Below are 21157 nucleotides of genomic sequence, written 5' to 3'. Positions count from 1 at the left end.
GTGAACCTCTGCTGGTTCCACTTTCTATTAAAATTTCGAAGTAGTACGTGGTCACCTTTGGCAAGTTGGCACAAGTTCTCCTTTCCCAATTCTGTATTTTCGTCTATTTCTTGGTTGCTGGTGGACCCGCCCCGTGTGCGCTCGAGCTGTTGAGACACAAACACAACGCTAGTAATCAAAGAAGACACATATTGATACATTTCATCACCTAACACATTCGCAGAACTTTCTTGGTCGGTGAATGCCCTTGACGTTGGTGTTAGGGGAAGGCGCATTTGGCGTCCAGTAACCACCTCGTGTGGGGTGAGGTGGTGGTCGGACCCTGGCCTGTTTCTAAGTTCGAACAGTGCTAACGGAAGGCAATACAACCAACTTTTCTTTGTTGTTTGCTGTATTTTAGCAATTGCCTCCTTCAGTAGGCCATTCAGGCGTTCACATACACCATTAGCCTGTGGGTGGTACGCACATGCAAATTTGTGTTTAATGTTCAGTAGGGATGTGATATGCTGGAACATTTCATTTGCGAAATGGGGTCCGTTGTCTGATCTTAACACCTCGCACACTCCCCACCTGGGGAATACCTCCCTTACTATAAATTTGGCTGCTCTAAACGCATCAGGGTGTGAACAGGGCCCTGCTTCGATCCACCTAGAAAATGGGCATACTACTACTATCATGTATCTATTGCCTTGACAAATGTTGATCATATCAACATAGTCAATGTGGAGGTGCCGAAAAGGTCCTTCTGGTCGGGGTATGGTACCTCTTATCACCTTTAAAGTATGACCGGCCGTGAACTGTTGACATGTAAGGCAATTGCTGATAAAATTTGACACATGGGATGTTAACTCGGGACAGAACCAATCTTCTCTAATTCGTGCTGCTATTATTTCTTTGCCTGTATGGGCAGGGTGATGTAATTGGTTCAAGGCGGTATTTAACAATGCCAATGGTATTACAACTTTCCCAGTGCCACCCTGGCGCCATAGTGCGTCGGTTGGTGACATTGTGCATCCTCTTTTCACCCATACTTCTTTTTCGGCCATTGGTGCAGCCGCTTGTAACTCCATAATCTGGGTGGCTGGGAGATGGGTGTACCCTTCTTTTATTAACATCTCCCTCGCTATTCCCCTCCCTCTCCCTCTCTGTGAGTCTGTGGGGTTCCATATCTCACCAAAATATGCAGCATATTTTGCATGTGCGTCTGCTGCTGCATTTCCTTTTGATATATAGTCTTCTCCATTGGTGTGTGCGGTGCATTTTACTAGGGCTAGTTCTTGGGGATCGTTTATTACTTCAATTAGTTCAGCCAACAAGAGGGCATGTTGTACTGGAGTGCCGTCAGCTCTCCTAAACCCTCTTCTTCTCCACTTTGATAGCCCTGAGTGGACAGTGGATGTAACATATGCACTGTCGGAATATATAGTAACTTTTTTATCAAAACTTTCCTTTAGTGCCAATATGAGTGCAACCAGTTCCGCCGCTTGAGCAGAGTAATGCTGTGGTAATTGTACACACTTAATAGCCACACACACTGGCGCTTCCATCATTTGTACTACTGCTGCCCCAGTCCTCCTTATCCCGTCTCCTTGATCAATAGTTGATGACCCATCAATAAACAAAAGCTCACCTCCCTCTAGTGCGTTTTCTTCAACTTTCCTAGTACATGAGTACATCTCAGTTACTTGGGTGCAGTCGTGGGCGTAATCTCCCTCTTCAATTACTTCTGCTAGGAACCTTGCAGGGTTAACCGTGCTACATCTAACAATTGCCAGTTCAGCTTTGGACAAAATAATCTCATAACCTGTTGCCCTCTGTGTCGTCAGTGTGGACTTAGGTTTATTCAATATCGCAAATAGTGCATGTTCTACAAATAGTGTAGTTGGACACCCCATAGTTATTGATGATGCTTTTTCTACTGCAAATGCAGCTGCAGCAAGACCTTGTTCGCAAGAGAATTGTCCTAACATTATTGGATCTAAGTGACCGCTGTAAAATGCTACTGGTTTATAGCCCATGCTAGTCTTTTGGGCCAATACTGCTTTCATTACTGCTGAGTCGCAATGTGAAAATATAAAAAATCGTCGCTCATAGTCTGGGGATGCTAGTACTGGAGCAGTTGATATTGCTTCTTTTAATTCATCAAATGCCTCCTTCATTTCCATAGTCCATCCCAACTTTTTCTCCCCTTTATTTGCTTCCTTCAAACCCTCAAGCAGGGGTCCTATGTAAGAACTGTAATCAAATACCCATGCTCTACAGTAGTTGCACAGTCCCAGAAATTGCTGCAGTTCTCTTACAGTCTGTGGCACGGGAGTGCCTGATATTGCCTGTGCTCTTTGTGGTGCAATCCTTCTTCCATGTTGTGATATCAGTTGGCCAATGTAAAGTACCTGTTCCTGACAGTATTGTATCTTTTCCATGTCTACCTTGTACCCCTTTTCAGCCAATATCGTCAACATTTTTAATGAGTCCTCTCTACATTTATCTTCATTTGTACTGCAAATTATCATGTCATCCACATACTGTAACACTGTGCTTTCCAACTCAACGTTACCCAAATCCATCTGTATTACCCTATTGAAAATTGAAGGTGATTCACAATATCCCTGTGGTAATCTGGTATGTTTCCACTTCCTATTTCGGTAAGTGAAGCTTGTCAAGTCTTGTGAGTCTGGGTGTAATGGTATTGAGAAAAAAGCATTTTTAAGGTCAATCACTGTAAACCGTGATGCTTCTGCTGGAATGCCACACAAAATTGTGGCCGGGTTTGCTGTTACTGGATACTCTGCTTCTACTATGTTGTTCAACGGTCTGAGGTCCTGTATGAACCGCCAAGACCCTCCTTTAGCCTTGCGCACCGGGTACACAGCTGTGTTGCATGGGGATTCTGAGGGGACCAATATGCCATTGTTTATAAGGGCTGTTATGGTTTCGTATATGCCCTCATCTGCCTCTCTTGACAATGGGTATTGTTTCACTCTTGGTAGTATGGCACCCTTTTTTAATTTTATCCTTACACCCCCTATGCTTTTAATGCATCCTACATCATAAGGGCTAATAGTCCATAATGATTTTGGCACCTTTGACATATCTTCTTTAAAAAATGGGACTGGTGTGCCAGCGGGTGCCTCAAGTGCCATTGCAATTTTCTGTGCCACTTGTTTGTGAGCCACTGTTAGCCACATTTCTACACTCATCATGAACACCATTTCATTTTCCTCCTTTTCTTCTGAAAACAACTCTTCATCTGACACCTGGGTCAGCCTACATCCTTCTGCTAGTGCTATCACCGCCCTCCATGCTCTCCCTTCTTTATCTTGGGCGTGCACAGCAACATAATCAGCTGTTGCAATAATGCTCTCAATGTCCACTGCAAGGACCTTCCCTTCCAGTTCATTAGCTGGTGTTTCTGGTCGGAATAGATAGGCTGCTGGTCTCCTCCATATTTTCCCTCCTATCCCTGGCATCCATGCAAATGCCATGTCTGTTCCGTACTGGAATAGCTCGCCGTCTACCGGCTCCGCCCTGATCGCTATCTGTCCACAGTATGCTTGCAAAATCTGTCGTGCTGCAAGCATGTTAATCCCTGGAGTAGAGCAAATTATGCCATCCTCTGTAAAGGAGATCGTCATATTTAATCTGTTCATTATGTCCCTCCCCAGTATGTTTACTGGTGAGGCACTATAATACAAAAGTGGTACTGACAGATCGTAATCTCCAATAGATAGCGGAACGTTATCAGTAAATGGAACCAACCCTTTAGCCCCAGAAAACCCTTGTGTGTTCATGGCTTCGCCTGACATCTTAAACTTACCTTCCCTTATGCAAGACCGGGTTGCCCCGGTGTCAACAAGGAATGATAATTTTTTGTCACCTATCGTTACCTCTATGCGTGGCTCCTCCGCACTATTAGGTGTTACTGACAGGATGGGACACACCAAGGCCGTCTGTGGGCTGTCCTATTGGGGGTACAATGACTGGCCATTCCCTGTGTAAGGGTTGTGTCCCAACACCGTCACCCCACCCAATTGCGTTCGTTCAGGTTGTGGTGGTGGTTGTATTAACGCTGCACCAGTTACTTGTGGCAGGTATTGTTTTATTTGTTGTTGTGGTAGGGAATAGTGTTGGTCACTCCCTTGTGGTGACATCTGCTGTGGTTGTATGCCCTGCTGTTCTTGTGATGTCCTATGTTGTGCTTGTTCGTTCCATGCTGGTGTTCCTGGCCTGACCCTGCATGTACGTGACATGTGTCCTAATAGTCCGCAGCTCCAACACACGGGTGGTTCCCTGTTTTGCCATGGGAAGTTCCCTGTGTTGTCCTGGTATACTGGTTGCCCTGTCTGGTAGTTATTTCTGAGTCCCCCAGCCTGTTGTTGGGTATTATATCCGTATCCTCTTCCCCTCATAAACCCTCCTCTCCCTCTATTATAATTATAATACCCAGCTCCTTGCATTGGGTACCCTCCTCCCATGTTCTGTGCGTGTGATTGCAGAGGCAGCACTTGCTCTATTACCTCTTGTGGAGGCGCTATTTGAGCTGGATTTTGTGCAGCCACTACTTGCGTTGGGCTTTGGGCCATTGGTGTTGGCGCAGTTATTAGTGCCCCTTCCATGGTATATTTAGTAAGTTTTTTCTGTACTAATTTGGCCTCTTCTGTTTTCCTGTCCTCTTCCTTTTGTTTCATTTTTCCTTGCCATGTTCTACAGTGATGTACTATAGTCAGTTGTATTTCCGGCCATGGTTTTGCTTCCATCCCCACTACTTTCTTTAATTGTCTCTGAACTCCTTCTGGGAGCCCTTGTACTAGTATATGATAAAATATGGCTGGTGTTTTGTCCCATTGTTCTCTAGTTTCCATGCGCCACTTCTCTTGAATATCCTGGATATAATCAACAGGATCCTCGTTCTCACCCATCTTACGGGAAGTAATGGCTCCTATGTCTGATGTGTCTGGGTACTGCACTCTTAGTGCCTGCCATAGCGCATGTCTGCAGTTTGCAAATGGTGCCCCATCATGCGATGTGTTTGTTATTGTTACCCCATGGAATCCCGCTCTTTTCCAAATGTCATCCGCTCTATCCCCTAATATTGATATTAACAGGCCCTTAACATCTCCCACTGCTAGTTTCTGTCCTGCGGTGTGTTTTTCCATTTCATATATCCATTTACCCGCACCTCCACTTAATGATGGGAGCCTACATTTTATGTTTTCCTTATCCGTATGTTTCCAAGGTACATACTGTGGTCTAACCCCTCCTCTCTCCAGCAGTGGCATTACATTCTGTCTTGTGTCATCCTTTATGCTCCATGATGTTAACTCTTCACACCCCTCCTCTTCCCCCATTCCTTTTACTACTTCAAATCCTTCCTTACTACCTCTTCTCCTACCTCCCTCTTCTTCCTTTCCCCTTTTTTCATCCTTTCCTGTGTTCAACATTTGCACGTCTGTTTGCCTGTCTTGCCTGCGACTAGGGAGGTCCCTAAGCCGACATGCATAAGGTGTAACTTCGTCCATGAAGGGTGCGAGCTTTATTCTGTGCAGAGAGCGTGCAGTTGTTGAACATGTGGGGTGTGGCGTTAGAGAGCGTGATGGTGATGTGGGTGGCGTGTGTTGGTTGGTGAGCGTCGGTGGCGTGTGTTCGTTAGTTTGTGTTTCTCCCATTCTTTTCACTTCCTCCTTACTTCTCTCCAGCTCCTCCCATCTTCTACTCACCCATGGCGAATCTATGTTTGTTCTAGTGAGGTATAGCTTATCTAAGCTTTCCCTTTCACTCTTCCTTCCATCCTCACTACAAAAATCATTCATAAATTGCGCCCCCCACTCTGCCTTTTTTCCTTTTATTGTTACAGTTTTTAAGTCTATTAGGTCTCCCTCTTCCTTTCCGTTGTTACCAACTGTTCCCCTTAGTGCTGACGTTGTTGCTACCTCTCTATTTTTATATACTTCTCCCCATCTTTCACTCTCCCTCTTACTCTCTTCTCTCTCCCCTTCACTCCTCTCCTCCATCTCCCTACTATTTTCCTCTCTTTTCCTTTTTAATTCCTCCATTACTTCGTTGCTCATCTGTTCCAATATCCTTTCATCCTCTCTCCTCCTTTCCCATTTCACCCTTTCTCTTTCTACTATACTCTCTATTACCTTCCCCTCTTCATATTTTTTAGCTGTCTCTGATATTATCCTCCTCCTCCATATTTCCATTTCTTTTTCATTTTCTTCTTCTTCCTTCTTCTTCTCCCTCATCACTACTCTTGATACCCTTTCTGCTGCTGCTTTTACCCTTACAGCTTCCCTCTTTCTCTCCTCACTTTGCTCCCTTAATTTTTCCAATTCGTCCTTACCTTCTTTCCTTTTCCTCACTCTCTCTCTTTCCTCCCCCTCAAGTTGTTTTATCAGTTCATTCTGCTCATCCCTTAGTTTAGCTAATCTTTCCTCCAAAATCTCTTCCTTCTGCCGTAGCAGCTCCTCTCCCCTCATTTCACTCTCTCTTTCACTATCCTCGTTTGTTCTCTTTACCGCCTCCCTTTCCTCTCCAGTTAGTGATCCTCGTAATTTCAACAATATCTGTGCAGCTACCCACTCATCGTTTCCTATCTCTACAGTCTGCTCTTCTCTCCTCCCGTCCCCCATTGGTATCTTTCCATGAGCCACATATGGTGGAGGGCTGTATGCCGGGTTTGAGTATCCTTCAGCCGCCCTTAACTGTCCTTTTATTTCTCCTAATTCTCTTAAAGGGTACAACCCTCCTCCCTCTGTTTTCACTCCCGGTGTTAAGGGTATCTCATTGCTCGGTTCCTGTTTTATGTCAGCTAATTTATCAACCTTTCCTCCACCCAGTTTTTCATTCCCCATATTCTTTGTTCCTTCACTCTCCTTTTCCCCATCCGTTCCTTCTTTCTTAATCTCCTTTTCTTCCGGTGTTTCCCCCATAGTGAACATTCCATTTGGTCCTGGTCTAGACCCCTGGAACATCCTCCATAAGTTAAACACCTCCACATGGTTTGCCAACTTCTTCCCCTTGTATGTATTGTGCAGATGGTTTAATAGTGAATGTTGGGCATATGGGTCAAAGCTACCATTAGGCGGCCATGGTGTCAACATTTTGTTGTCCGTCCCCTGGGTCCACTCTATGCTGTACTTAATTAACTTCTCCCTATGTGGTGGCAGTGTGGTGCATATATGTTGTAGTGGGGTAGTGAGGGTATTCCCCCACCCTCCCAACCCTCTCCCGTATGACATACTAGCGCACCCTTTCTTACCCTTCCCCTTGCTACCAGTTTGCAACATACAACCTTTTATTGCTTACCTTGCCCCGCAAGTGTGGGGACTTACGACAATCCTTTGACAAATTATGCAATGATAATAATCACAAAAAAAAAAAATTATAAAACAAATATATTTATGATGTTATATTATATTCCTTCCCCTACGGCCCCCTGCGGCCGAAGCGCACGCAGCCCCCTGCAGCTGCGTACCCCTTACGACGATCTTACACAGTCGTCCTTTTTCCCCGTTCTCCTCCCACCTTTACACTTGCCGTGGCCGGCGTTCTCCGTGCGCAGCCACGCCCCCTTCCCCTTCTCCTCTTTGATCCACTCGTTTATCGTTTATCTCCGTGTCCGCTCCTTTATCATGTTTCTCTTCCCCACCAATGTCAAACCCAAAGCTTCTTGTGTTCACGATATCTTACTAAATCCCTACTGGTGACGTCACCTATTTCTTCGAACTACTGGTATATTCGTGTTATGTTCTTTAAATTCAAAATACACTTGCAATCTACCCCGCTAACCCTACAGCTGTCTTCCTGTCTCTCCTGGAACAAGGTAATCTCATCAATACTATAACCGGACTGCGCACGCTGCGTCGCCTCGCGTGTGATACGCCCCTCAACAGGAGGGCTTAACCAGCCAATTATCTTCCGTTTTGGGCAACTACGTAACTAGCCACCGCCCACAGGGAAACGTCATCTACCTATCGAGTTTCTTGCTCGAACAATAGGGAACCTCATCTACCTATCGAGTTTCTTGCTCGAACAATAGGGAACCTCATCTACTCATTGAATGATAAATGTCAAATCGTAGGAAACCACACACACCCACCCTCACACGTAGTCGCGATTTAGGCCAATCAGTGTCTTTCGAGCGGCTGCACGTGATGTTTTCGTGCCCCGCCCCCCTCTTTCGCGTAACGTTAGCCGCCTTCTCTCGCACTCAATTCACTACCATTCATTCCATTATCATCACTCAATTAAACCTTCACCCCACCTTTTTACAATACCTCCCTCCTCCCTTATTTACTTCCGCCCCCTCCCTCACAATTTCGCATTGCTTGTTGTGCGTGTCATGCTCACCAAGTTCCCTCGATGCAGGGCCGCTCGACTGCGTGCACCCCTCCAAGCGGCTCGCCACCTCCCCTCGTCTGGACCACGTCTGGACACTCGCCGACCGCGGGCGGGATACTTCTCAACCGGCTCCCGAGGGCCAATATCCGGATTGCGCTGTCCGGTCCTCTCGCAGCTCCGCGATGGTCCTGTAGTCCTCAGAAGGGGGCAACGGCAGAGGGGGCCGCGCTGTCGGGCCTCCCCGCAACGGGAGTGCCTGGAAAAATAAAAAATAAAAGTCGATCTTAAACAGATCTCAGCAGTGCCTCCAACTTGTCGGGGGGGATTCTGCCGGGGTCGGCCGGGCCGTCCGCAGACCTCCGGGCAGGGAGGCCCCAACTCCTCCCGTGTATATCTCGGATCGAGACAGAGTATGAGGCACACACAAGGAGCAAGGCAACTTCTGCCGTTTATTATGCAAACGGCAGGGATGGGTCAAGGAGCGTACGCGTTCGTCCTGACACACACACAATAGTGGGGCTCGCAGGCCCTTTTTACTACATTATGACGCGCTACTTGCGTCATTCCAAAAAGTTACCAAAAGAACCTATCGCCACTCTTGATTGGTTGCTCGAGTGGTGGGGTTAGTATAGTACGCATATAGAGAATGATATTAGTGGTTAAGATGTAGTCAGGTGGTATATCTGGGTTGTCCCTACAATTAGATACATAAGAATTGTTACATGAAGACCCCTGAGGATTGGCTAACGTTACTGACGTCTGAGATAAGAACCTCATGTTCTGATTGGTGCATCCGTGAGCTCCCCAGCCTGGGACCACCGTTGTTCCCAGCACACGGTGCACCTGTGGTTGCAACAGTGTTTCAATATGGGTACGTGCAGGCAATGTGAGGATTTATTCATAGGTGGGAGACTGACCGTTCCCACTGTAGCAGGTGTCCATTGAGCCTTTCAAGTGTGTCGGCCTGCGTCTCGTAGCGAGGTACCCAGACGCCTTTTCTCTCCTGGGTTTTGGCATCTCGTCAGGTTCGGCTTGGTCACGTGGGGAGGGACCGTGTTTGAGGCATAATTCTGCACAATTAATATTGTTTTTCCACTGTATGTCTGGTTTAATTTGCAGATATGATTTTAACATTGGTACGTGGAGTGCGAGGTTGCAACATCGTGCCTTTGAAGATTTGTTTCTTGACTGTGGGTTTGCAACATTACGACCTTGGCTGGTTGCTCCACTGGGTTCTTTCTGCAGGCTCAGCAACCTGACTTTTGCTTTGTTAATGTCCACGGGAACTCTTGCTTGAGGCCTACTTGGGCCTGGTGCACGAGTAATCCATTTAGTGCATGGATGCTTTAGGTTATAGTGGCATACAGTTTCATGGCCAGTATCGTGTTTCCATTATATCTCTCATGATGGTAACGGGTTTCAAGAGAAGCGTGAGCAAACGTTATAAATGAGCTCATGGTGCGTCTTGCGTTTCTGCATTCTGAAAGCCTATGTAAAAATAATAAAGATGCACGTCCGTGAATAAGCCTGTCGCCTACGTCAGAGCACTGAGTATGTTCTTCGTGTAGATTGGTGTGGAAATGTTCAGCGTGTATAATAGTTCAGCGGTGCTTCCCGTTATCTAGGTCGTCATGGCATCTCTAACGATGTGTAGATTTCAGTCTAGTTGGTCCGTGCCGCAGGTGTCGGCATGGCCAGTGCGGGCTGTTGGGCAGGCAGATGGACACATTCGTATGTTTCTGTACCAGGGTATTTGGTCATCTGGTAAATGGGCAAACTCTTCTCGTGGCGGGTGTCTGGGCCGCGACCCTCTAGGCCAAGCGCGAGAGGTGAAGGACGGGAGTCTGGTTTTCCATTCTCCCACTTCAAGAGCATCAGACTTTTAATCTGAGGGTCCAGGGTTCAAGTCACTGTTCAGGTGTACCTTTGCTTCTTTTACAAAAAATTAAGCAGGAAATATGAATTGCTCATTCTAATATGTGCTATTTCTGATGGCATCGCAACCTTGGGCAATATGACTCTAAGGTAGTGGAGTCCAGAGTTCTTGGAGGCTTTGCCAACATTTCAAGCCTGACTGTGCTTCTAAATAGCATGAAATAGCAATCTTTGTACAAAGTTTTAACATTGGGGAGACAGATTGGTCGAAAAAAAAGCAGACAGGCGCTGCTGAGATTCAAACTCAGGATCTCCTGTTTACTAGACAGGCGCTTTAACCAACTAAGCCACAGCACCTTTTTTGCATCTGGTCTCCTTTCCTTCCTCATGTAATCATTTAGAAGTGAAATCCACTTTTTTTAAGGCTAGGCTTCTGTAGCAATATAACTTTTCAAAATGTTTTCCAATTGACTGAAACTCCATTGCACAAAACGAGCATGTCATTAATCGTCGATTTAGAGTGGACTGCATTGCCCAGTGTGTGCATTGAGGAGCACATGTTCGTCTTTACTGGGGAGCAAGTTTGCACTCATGAATGTGGCAAAACATTCAAATCCGTAAGTGGGTGAACATTAAAGTCCTAGATGCTGCAAATCTCTATATCTGGATACGGAATGACTGAAAAAAGTTATGTCTCCAGTGTCAAAATGTGTGTAATGCACTAGTAATTCATTTCCTTTATTGACCAGTGAGGTAGCCATGTATGGAGGTGCTGTAGAGTGAAAATCAAGTTTCAAATGGGCAGTGATCCCTGTGCCTGGATAGCTCAGTCGGTAGAGCATCAGAATTTTCATCTGAGGGTCCAGGGTTCAAGTCCCTGTTCAGGCGTACCTTTGCTTCTTTTACAAAAAATTAAGCAGGAAATATGAATTGCTCATTCTAATATGTGCTATTTCTGATGGCATCGCAACCTTGGGCAATATGACTCTAAGGTAGTGGAGTCCAGAGTTCTTGGATGCTTTGCCAACATTTCAAGCCTGACTGTGCTTCTAAATAGCATGAAATAGCAATCTTTGTACAAAGTTTTAATATTGGGGAGACAGATTGGTCGAAAAAAAAGCAGACAGGCGCTGCTGAGATTTGAACTCAGGATCTCCTGTTTACTAGACAGGCGCTTTAACCAACTAAGCCGCAGCACCTTTTTTGCATCTGGTCTCCTTTCCTTCCTCATGTAATCATTTAGAAGTGAAATCCACTTTTTTAAGGCTGGGCTTCTGTTGCAATATAACTTTTCAAAATGTTTTCCAATTGACTGAAACTCCATTGCACAAAACGAGCATGTCATTAATCGTCGATTTAGAGTGGACTGCATTGCCCAGTGTGTGCATTGAGGAGCACATGTTCGTCTTTACTGGGGAGCAAGTTTGCACTCATGAATGTGGCAAAACATTCAAATCTGTAAGTGGGTGAACATTAAAGTCCTAGATGCTGCAAATCTCTATATCTGGATACGGAATGACTGAAAAAAGTTATGTCTCCAGTGTCAAAATGTGTGTAATGCACTAGTAATTCATTTCCTTTATTGCCCAGTGAGGTAGCCATGTATGGAGGTGCTGTAGAGTGAAAATCAAGTTTCAAATGGGCAGTAATCCCTGTGCCTGGATAGCTCAGTCGGTAGAGCATCAGACTTTTAATCTGAGGGTCCAGGGTTCAAGTCCCTGTTCAGGCGTACCTTTGCTTCTTTTACAAAAAATTAAGCAGGAAATATGAATTGCTCATTCTAATATGTGCTATTTCTGATGGCATCGCAACCTTGGGCAATATGACTCTAAGGTAGTGGAGTCCAGAGTTCTTGGATGCTTTGCCAACATTTCAAGCCTGACTGTGCTTCTAAATAGCATGAAATAGCAATCTTTGTACAAAGTTTTAATATTGGGGAGACAGATTGGTCGAAAAAAAAGCAGACAGGCGCTGCTGAGATTCGAACTCAGGATCTCCTGTTTACTAGACAGGCGCTTTAACCAACTAAGCCGCAGCACCTTTTTTGCATCTGGTCTCCTTTCCTTCCTCATGTAATCATTTAGAAGTGAAATCCACTTTTTTAAGGCTGGGCTTCTGTTGCAATATAACTTTTCAAAATGTTTTCCAATTGACTGAAACTCCATTGCACAAAACGAGCATGTCATTAATCGTCGATTTAGAGTGGACTGCATTGCCCAGTGTGTGCATTGAGGAGCACATGTTCGTCTTTACTGGGGAGCAAGTTTGCACTCATGAATGTGGCAAAACATTCAAATCCGTAAGTGGGTGACCATTAAAGTCCTACATGCTGCAAATCTCTATATCTGGATACGGAATGACTGAAAAAAGTTATGTCTCCAGTGTCAAAATGTGTGTAATGCACTAGTAATTCATTTCCTTTATTGACCAGTGAGGTAGCCATGTATGGAGGTGCTGTAGAGTGAAAATCAAGTTTCAAATGGGCAGTGATCCCTGTGCCTGGATAGCTCAGTCGGTAGAGCATCAGACTTTTAATCTGAGGGTCCAGGGTTCAAGTCCCTGTTCAGGCGTACCTTTGCTTCTTTTACAAAAAATTAAGCAGGAAATATGAATTGCTCATTCTAATATGTGCTATTTCTGATGGCATCGCAACCTTGGGCAATATGACTCTAAGGTAGTGGAGTCCAGAGTTCTTGGAGGCTTTGCCAACATTTCAAGCCTGACTGTGCTTCTAAATAGCATGAAATAGCAATCTTTGTACAAAGTTTTAACATTGGGGAGACAGATTGGTCGAAAAAAAAGCAGACAGGCGCTGCTGAGATTCAAACTCAGGATCTCCTGTTTACTAGACAGGCGCTTTAACCAACTAAGCCACAGCACCTTTTTTGCATCTGGTCTCCTTTCCTTCCTCATGTAATCATTTAGAAGTGAAATCCACTTTTTTTAAGGCTAGGCTTCTGTAGCAATATAACTTTTCAAAATGTTTTCCAATTGACTGAAACTCCATTGCACAAAACGAGCATGTCATTAATCGTCGATTTAGAGTGGACTGCATTGCCCAGTGTGTGCATTGAGGAGCACATGTTCGTCTTTACTGGGGAGCAAGTTTGCACTCATGAATGTGGCAAAACATTCAAATCCGTAAGTGGGTGAACATTAAAGTCCTAGATGCTGCAAATCTCTATATCTGGATACGGAATGACTGAAAAAAGTTATGTCTCCAGTGTCAAAATGTGTGTAATGCACTAGTAATTCATTTCCTTTATTGCCCAGTGAGGTAGCCATGTATGGAGGTGCTGTAGAGTGAAAATCAAGTTTCAAATGGGCAGTGATCCCTGTGCCTGGATAGCTCAGTCGGTAGAGCATCAGACTTTTCATCTGAGGGTCCAGGGTTCAAGTCCCTGTTCAGGCGTACCTTTGCTTCTTTTACAAAAAATTAAGCAGGAAATATGAATTGCTCATTCTAATATGTGCTATTTCTGATGGCATCGCAACCTTGGGCAATATGACTCTAAGGTAGTGGAGTCCAGAGTTCTTGGATGCTTTGCCAACATTTCAAGCCTGACTGTGCTTCTAAATAGCATGAAATAGCAATCTTTGTACAAAGTTTTAATATTGGGGAGACAGATTGGTCGAAAAAAAAGCAGACAGGCGCTGCTGAAATTTGAACTCAGGATCTCCTGTTTACTAGACAGGCGCTTTAACCAACTAAGCCGCAGACCTTTTTTGCATCTGGTCTCCTTTCCTTCCTCATGTAATCATTTAGAAGTGAAATCCACTTTTTTAAGGCTGGGCTTCTGTTGCAATATAACTTTTCAAAATGTTTTCCAATTGACTGAAACTCCATTGCACAAAACGAGCATGTCATTAATCGTCGATTTAGAGTGGACTGCATTGCCCAGTGTGTGCATTGAGGAGCACATGTTCGTCTTTACTGGGGAGCAAGTTTGCACTCATGAATGTGGCAAAACATTCAAATCCGTAAGTGGGTGAACATTAAAGTCCTAGATGCTGCAAATCTCTATATCTGGATACGGAATGTCTGAAAAAAGTTATGTCTCCAGTGTCAAAATGTGTGTAATGCACTAGTAATTCATTTCCTTTATTGACCAGTGAGGTAGCCATGTATGGAGGTACTGTAGAGTGAAAATCAAGTTTCAAATGGGCAGTGATCCCTGTGCCTGGATAGCTCAGTCGGTAGAGCATCAGACTTTTAATCTGAGGGTCCAGGGTTCAAGTCACTGTTCAGGCGTACCTTTGCTTCTTTTACAAAAAATTAAGCAGGAAATATGAATTGCTCATTCTAATATGTGCTATTTCTGATGGCATCGCAACCTTGGGCAATATGACTCTAAGGTAGTGGAGTCCAGAGTTCTTGGAGGCTTTGCCAATATTTCAAGCCTGACTGTGCTTCTAAATAGCATGAAATAGCAATCTTTGTACAAAGTTTTAACATTGGGGAGACAGATTGGTCGAAAAAAAAGCAGACAGGCGCTGCTGAGATTTGAACTCAGGATCTCCTGTTTACTAGACAGGCGCTTTAACCAACTAAGCCGCAGCACCTTTTTTGCATCTGGTCTCCTTTCCTTCCTCATGTAATCATTTAGAAGTGAAATACACTTTTTTAAGGCTGGGCTTCTGTTGCAATATAACTTTTCAAAATGTTTTCCAATTGACTGAAACTCCATTGCACAAAACGAGCATGTCATTAATCGTCGATTTAGAGTGGACTGCATTGCCCAGTGTGTGCATTGAGGAGCACATGTTCGTCTTTACTGGGGAGCAAGTTTGCACTCATGAATGTGGCAAAACATTCAGATCCGTAAGTGGGTGAACATTAAAGTCCTAGATGCTGCAAATCTCTATATCTGGATACGGAATGACTGAAAAAAGTTATGTCTCCAGTGTCAAAATGTGTGTAATGCACTAGTAATTCATTTCCTTTATTGCCCAGTGAGGTAGCCATGTATGGAGGTGCTGTAGAGTGAAAATCAAGTTTCAAATGGGCAGTAATCCCTGTGCCTGGATAGCTCAGTCGGTAGAGCATCAGACTTTTAATCTGAGGGTCCAGGGTTCAAGTCCCTGTTCAGGCGTACCTTTGCTTCTTTTACAAAAAATTAAGCAGGAAATATGAATTGCTCATTCTAATATGTGCTATTTCTGATGGCATCGCAACCTTGGGCAATATGACTCTAAGGTAGTGGAGTCCAGAGTTCTTGGATGCTTTGCCAACATTTCAAGCCTGACTGTGCTTCTAAATAGCATGAAATAGCAATCTTTGTACAAAGTTTTAATATTGGGGAGACAGATTGGTCGAAAAAAAAGCAGACAGGCGCTGCTGAGATTCGAACTCAGGATCTCCTGTTTACTAGACAGGCGCTTTAACCAACTAAGCCGCAGCACCTTTTTTGCATCTGGTCTCCTTTCCTTCCTCATGTAATCATTTAGAAGTGAAATCCACTTTTTTAAGGCTGGGCTTCTGTTGCAATATAACTTTTCAAAATGTTTTCCAATTGACTGAAACTCCATTGCACAAAACGAGCATGTCATTAATCGTCGATTTAGAGTGGACTGCATTGCCCAGTGTGTGCATTGAGGAGCACATGTTCGTCTTTACTGGGGAGCAAGTTTGCACTCATGAATGTGGCAAAACATTCAAATCCGTAAGTGGGTGACCATTAAAGTCCTACATGCTGCAAATCTCTATATCTGGATACGGAATGACTGAAAAAAGTTATGTCTCCAGTGTCAAAATGTGTGTAATGCACTAGTAATTCATTTCCTTTATTGACCAGTGAGGTAGCCATGTATGGAGGTGCTGTAGAGTGAAAATCAAGTTTCAAATGGGCAGTGATCCCTGTGCCTGGATAGCTCAGTCGGTAGAGCATCAGACTTTTAATCTGAGGGTCCAGGGTTCAAGTCACTGTTCAGGCGTACCTTTGCTTCTTTTACAAAAAATTAAGCAGGAAATATGAATTGCGCATTCTAATATGTGCTATTTCTGATGGCATCGCAACCTTGGGCAATATGACTCTAAGGTAGTGGAGTCCAGAGTTCTTGGATGCTTTGCCAACATTTCAAGCCTGACTGTGCTTCTAAATAGCATGAAATAGCAATCTTTGTACAAAGTTTTAATATTGGGGAGACAGATTGGTCGAAAAAAAAGCAGACAGGCGCTGGTGAGATTCGAACTCAGGATCTCCTGTTTACTAGACAGGCGCTTTAACCAACTAAGCCACAGCACCTTTTTTGCATCTGGTCTCCTTTCCTTCCTCATGTAATCATTTAGAAGTGAAATCCACTTTTTTAAGGCTGGGCTTCTGTTGCAATATAACTTTTCAAAATGTTTTCCAATTGACTGAAACTCCATTGCACAAAACGAGCATGTCAGTAATCGACGATTTAGAGTGGACTGCATTGCCCAGTGTGTGCATTGAGGAGCACATGTACGTCTTTACTGGTGAGCAAGTTTGCACTCATGAATGCGGCAAAACATTCAAATGCGTGGGCTGGATGACCATTAAAGTCCTACATGCTGCAAATCTCTATATCTGGATACGGAATGACTGAAAAAAGTTATGTCTCCAGTGTCAAAATGTGTGTAATGCACTAGTAATTCATTTCCTTTATTGACCAGTGAGGTAGCCATGTATGGAGGTGCTGTAGAGTGAAAATCAAGTTTCAAATGGCAGTGATCCCTGTGCCTGGATAGCTCAGTCGGTAGAGCATCAGACTTTTAATCTGAGGGTCCAGGGTTCAAGTCCCTGTTCAGGCGTACCTTTGCTTCTTTTACAATAAATTAAGCAGGAAATATGAATTGCTCATTCTAATATTTGCTATTTCTGATGGCATCACAACCTTGGGCAATATGACTCTAAGGTAGTGGAGACCAGAGTTCTTGGGTGCTTTGCCAACATTTCAAGCCTGACTGTGCTTCTAAATAGCATGAAATAGCAATCTTTGTACAAAGTTTTAATATTGGGGAGACAGATTGGTCGAAAAAAAAAGCAGAGAGGCGCTGCTGAGATTCGAACTCAGGATCTCCTTTTTACTAGACAGGCGCTTTAACCAACTAAGCCACAGCACCTTTTTTGCATCTGGTCTCCTTTCCTTCCTCATGTAATCATTTAGAAGTGAAATCCACTTTTTTTTAAGGCTGGGCTTCTGTTGCAATATAACTTTTCAAAATGTTTTCCAATTGACTGAAACTCCATTGCACAAAACGAGCATGTCATTAATCGTCGATTTAGAGTGGACTGCATTGCCCAGTGTGTGCATTGAGGAGCACATGTTCGTCTTTAATGGGGAGCAAGTTTGCACTCATGAATGTGGCAAAACATTCAAATCCGTAAGTGGGTGAACATTAAAGTCCTAGATGCTGCAAATCTCTATATCTGGATACGGAATGACTGAAAAAAGTTATGTCTCCAGTGTCAAAATGTGTGTAATGCACTAGTAATTCATTTCCTTTATTGACCAGTGAGGTAGCCATGTATGGAGGTGCTGTAGAGTGAAAATCAAGTTTCAAATGGGCAGTGATCCCTGTGCCTGGATAGCTCAGTTGGTAGAGCATCAGACTTTTAATCTGAGGGTCCAGGGTTCAAGTCCCTGTTCAGGCGTACCTTTGCTTCTTTTACAAAAAATTAAGCAGGAAATATGAATTGCTCATTCTAATATGTGCTATTTCTGATGGCATCGCAACCTTGGGCAATATGACTCTAAGGTAGTGGAGTCCAGAGTTCTTGGATGCTTTGCCAACATTTCAAGCCTGACTGTGCTTCTAAATAGCATGAAATAGCAATCTTTGTACAAAGTTTTAATATTGGGGAGACAGATTGGTCGAAAAAAAAGCAGACAGGCGCTGCTGAGATTCAAACTCAGGATCTCCTGTTTACTAGACAGGCGCTTTAACCAACTAAGCCGCAGCACCTTTTTTGCATCTGGTCTCCTTTCCTTCCTCATGTAATCATTTAGAAGTGAAATCCACTTTTTTAAGGCTGGGCTTCTGTTGCAATATAACTTTTCAAAATGTTTTCCAATTGACTGAAACTCCATTGCACAAAACGAGCATGTCATTAATCGTCGATTTAGAGTGGACTGCATTGCCCAGTGTGTGCATTGAGGAGCACATGTTCGTCTTTACTGGGGAGCAAGTTTGCACTCATGAATGTGGCAAAACATTCAAATCCGTAAGTGGGTGAACATTAAAGTCCTAGATGCTGCAAATCTCTATATCTGGATACGGAACGTCTGAAAAAAGTTATGTCTCCAGTGTCAAAATGTGTGTAATGCACTAGTAATTCATTTCCTTTATTGACCAGTGAGGTAGCCATGTATGGAGGTACTGTAGAGTGAAAATCAAGTTTCAAATGGGCAGTGATCCCTGTGCCTGGATAGCTCAGTCGGTAGAGCATCAGACTTTTAATCTGAGGGTCCAGGGTTCAAGTCACTGTTCAGGCGTACCTTTGCTTCTTTTACAAAAAATTAAGCAGGAAATATGAATTGCTCATTCTAATATGTGCTATTTCTGATGGCATCGCAACCCTGGGCAATATGACTCTAAGGTAGTGGAGTCCAGAGTTCTTGGAGGCTTTGCCAACATTTCAAGCCTGACTGTGCTTCTAAATAGCATGAAATAGCAATCTTTGTACAAAGTTTTAACATTGGGGAGACAGATTGGTCGAAAAAAAAGCAGACAGGCGCTGCTGAGATTCAAACTCAGGATCTCCTGTTTACTAGACAGGCGCTTTAACCAACTAAGCCACAGCACCTTTTTTGCATCTGGTCTCCTTTCCTTCCTCATGTAATCATTTAGAAGTGAAATCCACTTTTTTTAAGGCTAGGCTTCTGTTGCAATATAACTTTTCAAAATGTTTTCCAATTGACTGAAACTCCATTGCACAAAACGAGCATGTCAGTAATCGTCGATTTAGAGTGGACTGCATTGCCCAGTGTGTGCATTGAGGAGCACATGTTCGTCTTTACTGGGGAGCAAGTTTGCACTCATGAATGTGGCAAAACATTCAAATCCGTAAGTGGGTGACCATTAAAGTCCTACATGCTGCAAATCTCTATATCTGGATACGGAATGACTGAAAAAAGTTATGTCTCCAGTGTCAAAATGTGTGTAATGCACTAGTAATTCATTTCCTTTATTGACCAGTGAGGTAGCCATGTATGGAGGTGCTGTAGAGTGAAAATCAAGTTTCAAATGGGCAGTGATCCCTGTGCCTGGATAGCTCAGTCGGTAGAGCATCAGACTTTTAATCTGAGGGTCCAGGGTTCAAGTCCCTGTTCAGGCGTACCTTTGCTTCTTTTACAAAAAATTAAGCAGGAAATATGAATTGCTCATTCTAATATGTGCTATTTCTGATGGCATCGCAACCTTGGGCAATATGACTCTAAGGTAGTGGAGTCCAGAGTTCTTGGATGCTTTGCCAACATTTCAAGCCTGACTGTGCTTCTAAATAGCATGAAATAGCAATCTTTGTACAAAGTTTTAATATTGGGGAGACAGATTGGTCGAAAAAAAAGCAGACAGGCGCTGCTGAGATTCGAACTCAGGATCTCCTGTTTACTAGACAGGCACTTTAACCAACTAAGCCACAGCACCTTTTTTGCATCTGGTTTCCTTTCCTTCCTCATGTAATCATTTAGAAGTGAAATCCACTTTTTTAAGGCTGGGCTTCTGTTGCAATATAACTTTTCAAAATGTTTTCCAATTGACTGAAACTCCATTGCACAAAACGAGCATGTCATTAATCGTCGATTTAGAGTGGACTGCATTGCCCAGTGTGTGCATTGAGGAGCACATGTTCGTCTTTACTGGGGAGCAAGTTTGCACTCATGAATGTGGCAAAACATTCAAATCCGTAAGTGGGTGAACATTAAAGTCCTAGATGCTGCAAATCTCTATATCTGGATACGGAATGACTGAAAAAAGTTATGTCTCCAGTGTCAAAATGTGTGTAATGCACTAGTAATTAATTTCCTTTATTGACCAGTGAGGTAGCCATGTATGGAGGTGCTGTAGAGTGAAAATCAAGTTTCAAATGGGCAGTGATCCCTGTGCCTGGATAGCTCAGTCGGTAGAGCATCAGACTTTTAATCTGAGGGTCCAGGGTTCAAGTCACTGTTCAGGTGTACCTTTGCTTCTTTTACAAAAAATTAAGCAGGAAATATGAATTGCTCATTCTAATATGTGCTATTTCTGATGGCATCGCAACCTTGGGCAATATGACTCTAAGGTAGTGGAGTCCAGAGTTCTTGGAGGCTTTGCCAACATTTCAAGCCTGACTGTGCTTCTAAATAGCATGAAATAGCAATCTTTGTACAAAGTTTTAACATTGGGGAGACAGATTGGTCGAAAAAAAAGCAGACAGGCGCTGCTGAGATTCAAACTCAGGATCTCCTGTTTACTAGACAGGCGCTTTAACCAACTAAGCCACAGCACCTTTTTTGCATCTGGTCTCCTTTCCTTCCTCATGTAATCATTTAGAAGTGAAATCCACTTTTTTTAAGGCTAGGCTTCTGTAGCAATATAACTTTTCAAAATGTTTTCCAATTGACTGAAACTCCATTGCACAAAACGAGCATGTCATTAATCGTCGATTTAGAGTGGACTGCATTGCCCAGTGTGTGCATTGAGGAGCACATGTTCGTCTTTACTGGGGAGCAAGTTTGCACTCATGAATGTGGCAAAACATTCAAATCCGTAAGTGGGTGAACATTAAAGTCCTAGATGCTGCAAATCTCTATATCTGGATACGGAATGACTGAAAAAAGTTATGTCTCCAGTGTCAAAATGTGTGTAATGCACTAGTAATTCATTTCCTTTATTGACCAGTGAGGTAGCCATGTATGGAGGTGCTGTAGAGTGAAAATCAAGTTTCAAATGGGCAGTGATCCCTGTGCCTGGATAGCTCAGTCGGTAGAGCAT

At 43.7% G+C, this 21157-nt stretch overlaps 6 non-coding genes across 6 annotated transcripts; all 6 read left to right on the top strand.

Annotated features, from left to right (window-relative positions):
• The first annotated feature begins 11874 nt into the window (after positions 1–11874).
• On the top strand, positions 11875–11947 carry TRNAK-UUU (transfer RNA lysine (anticodon UUU)). Its single transcript has one exon. It is a non-coding gene; the product is annotated as a tRNA-Lys (tRNA).
• A 768-nt stretch (positions 11948–12715) lies between these two features.
• On the top strand, positions 12716–12788 carry TRNAK-UUU (transfer RNA lysine (anticodon UUU)). The gene has a single exon. It is a non-coding gene; the product is annotated as a tRNA-Lys (tRNA).
• A 2450-nt stretch (positions 12789–15238) lies between these two features.
• On the top strand, positions 15239–15311 carry TRNAK-UUU (transfer RNA lysine (anticodon UUU)). Its single transcript has one exon. It is a non-coding gene; the product is annotated as a tRNA-Lys (tRNA).
• A 1609-nt stretch (positions 15312–16920) lies between these two features.
• Positions 16921–16993, top strand: TRNAK-UUU (transfer RNA lysine (anticodon UUU)). The gene has a single exon. It is a non-coding gene; the product is annotated as a tRNA-Lys (tRNA).
• Positions 16994–17764: 771 nt separating this feature from the next.
• Positions 17765–17837, top strand: TRNAK-UUU (transfer RNA lysine (anticodon UUU)). The gene has a single exon. It is a non-coding gene; the product is annotated as a tRNA-Lys (tRNA).
• Positions 17838–19447: 1610 nt separating this feature from the next.
• Positions 19448–19520, top strand: TRNAK-UUU (transfer RNA lysine (anticodon UUU)). Its single transcript has one exon. It is a non-coding gene; the product is annotated as a tRNA-Lys (tRNA).
• The last annotated feature ends 1637 nt before the right edge of the window (positions 19521–21157 follow it).

The sequence above is a fragment of the Ambystoma mexicanum genome, unplaced genomic scaffold (genome assembly GCF_040938575.1).
Source record: "Ambystoma mexicanum isolate Mex_15411 unplaced genomic scaffold, UKY_AmexF1_1 Mex_scaf1, whole genome shotgun sequence".
Lineage (NCBI taxonomy): Eukaryota > Metazoa > Chordata > Amphibia > Caudata > Ambystomatidae > Ambystoma > Ambystoma mexicanum.
Note: the sequence above shows the minus strand (reverse complement) of the source record. Positions and strands in the feature narration are given on the sequence as shown.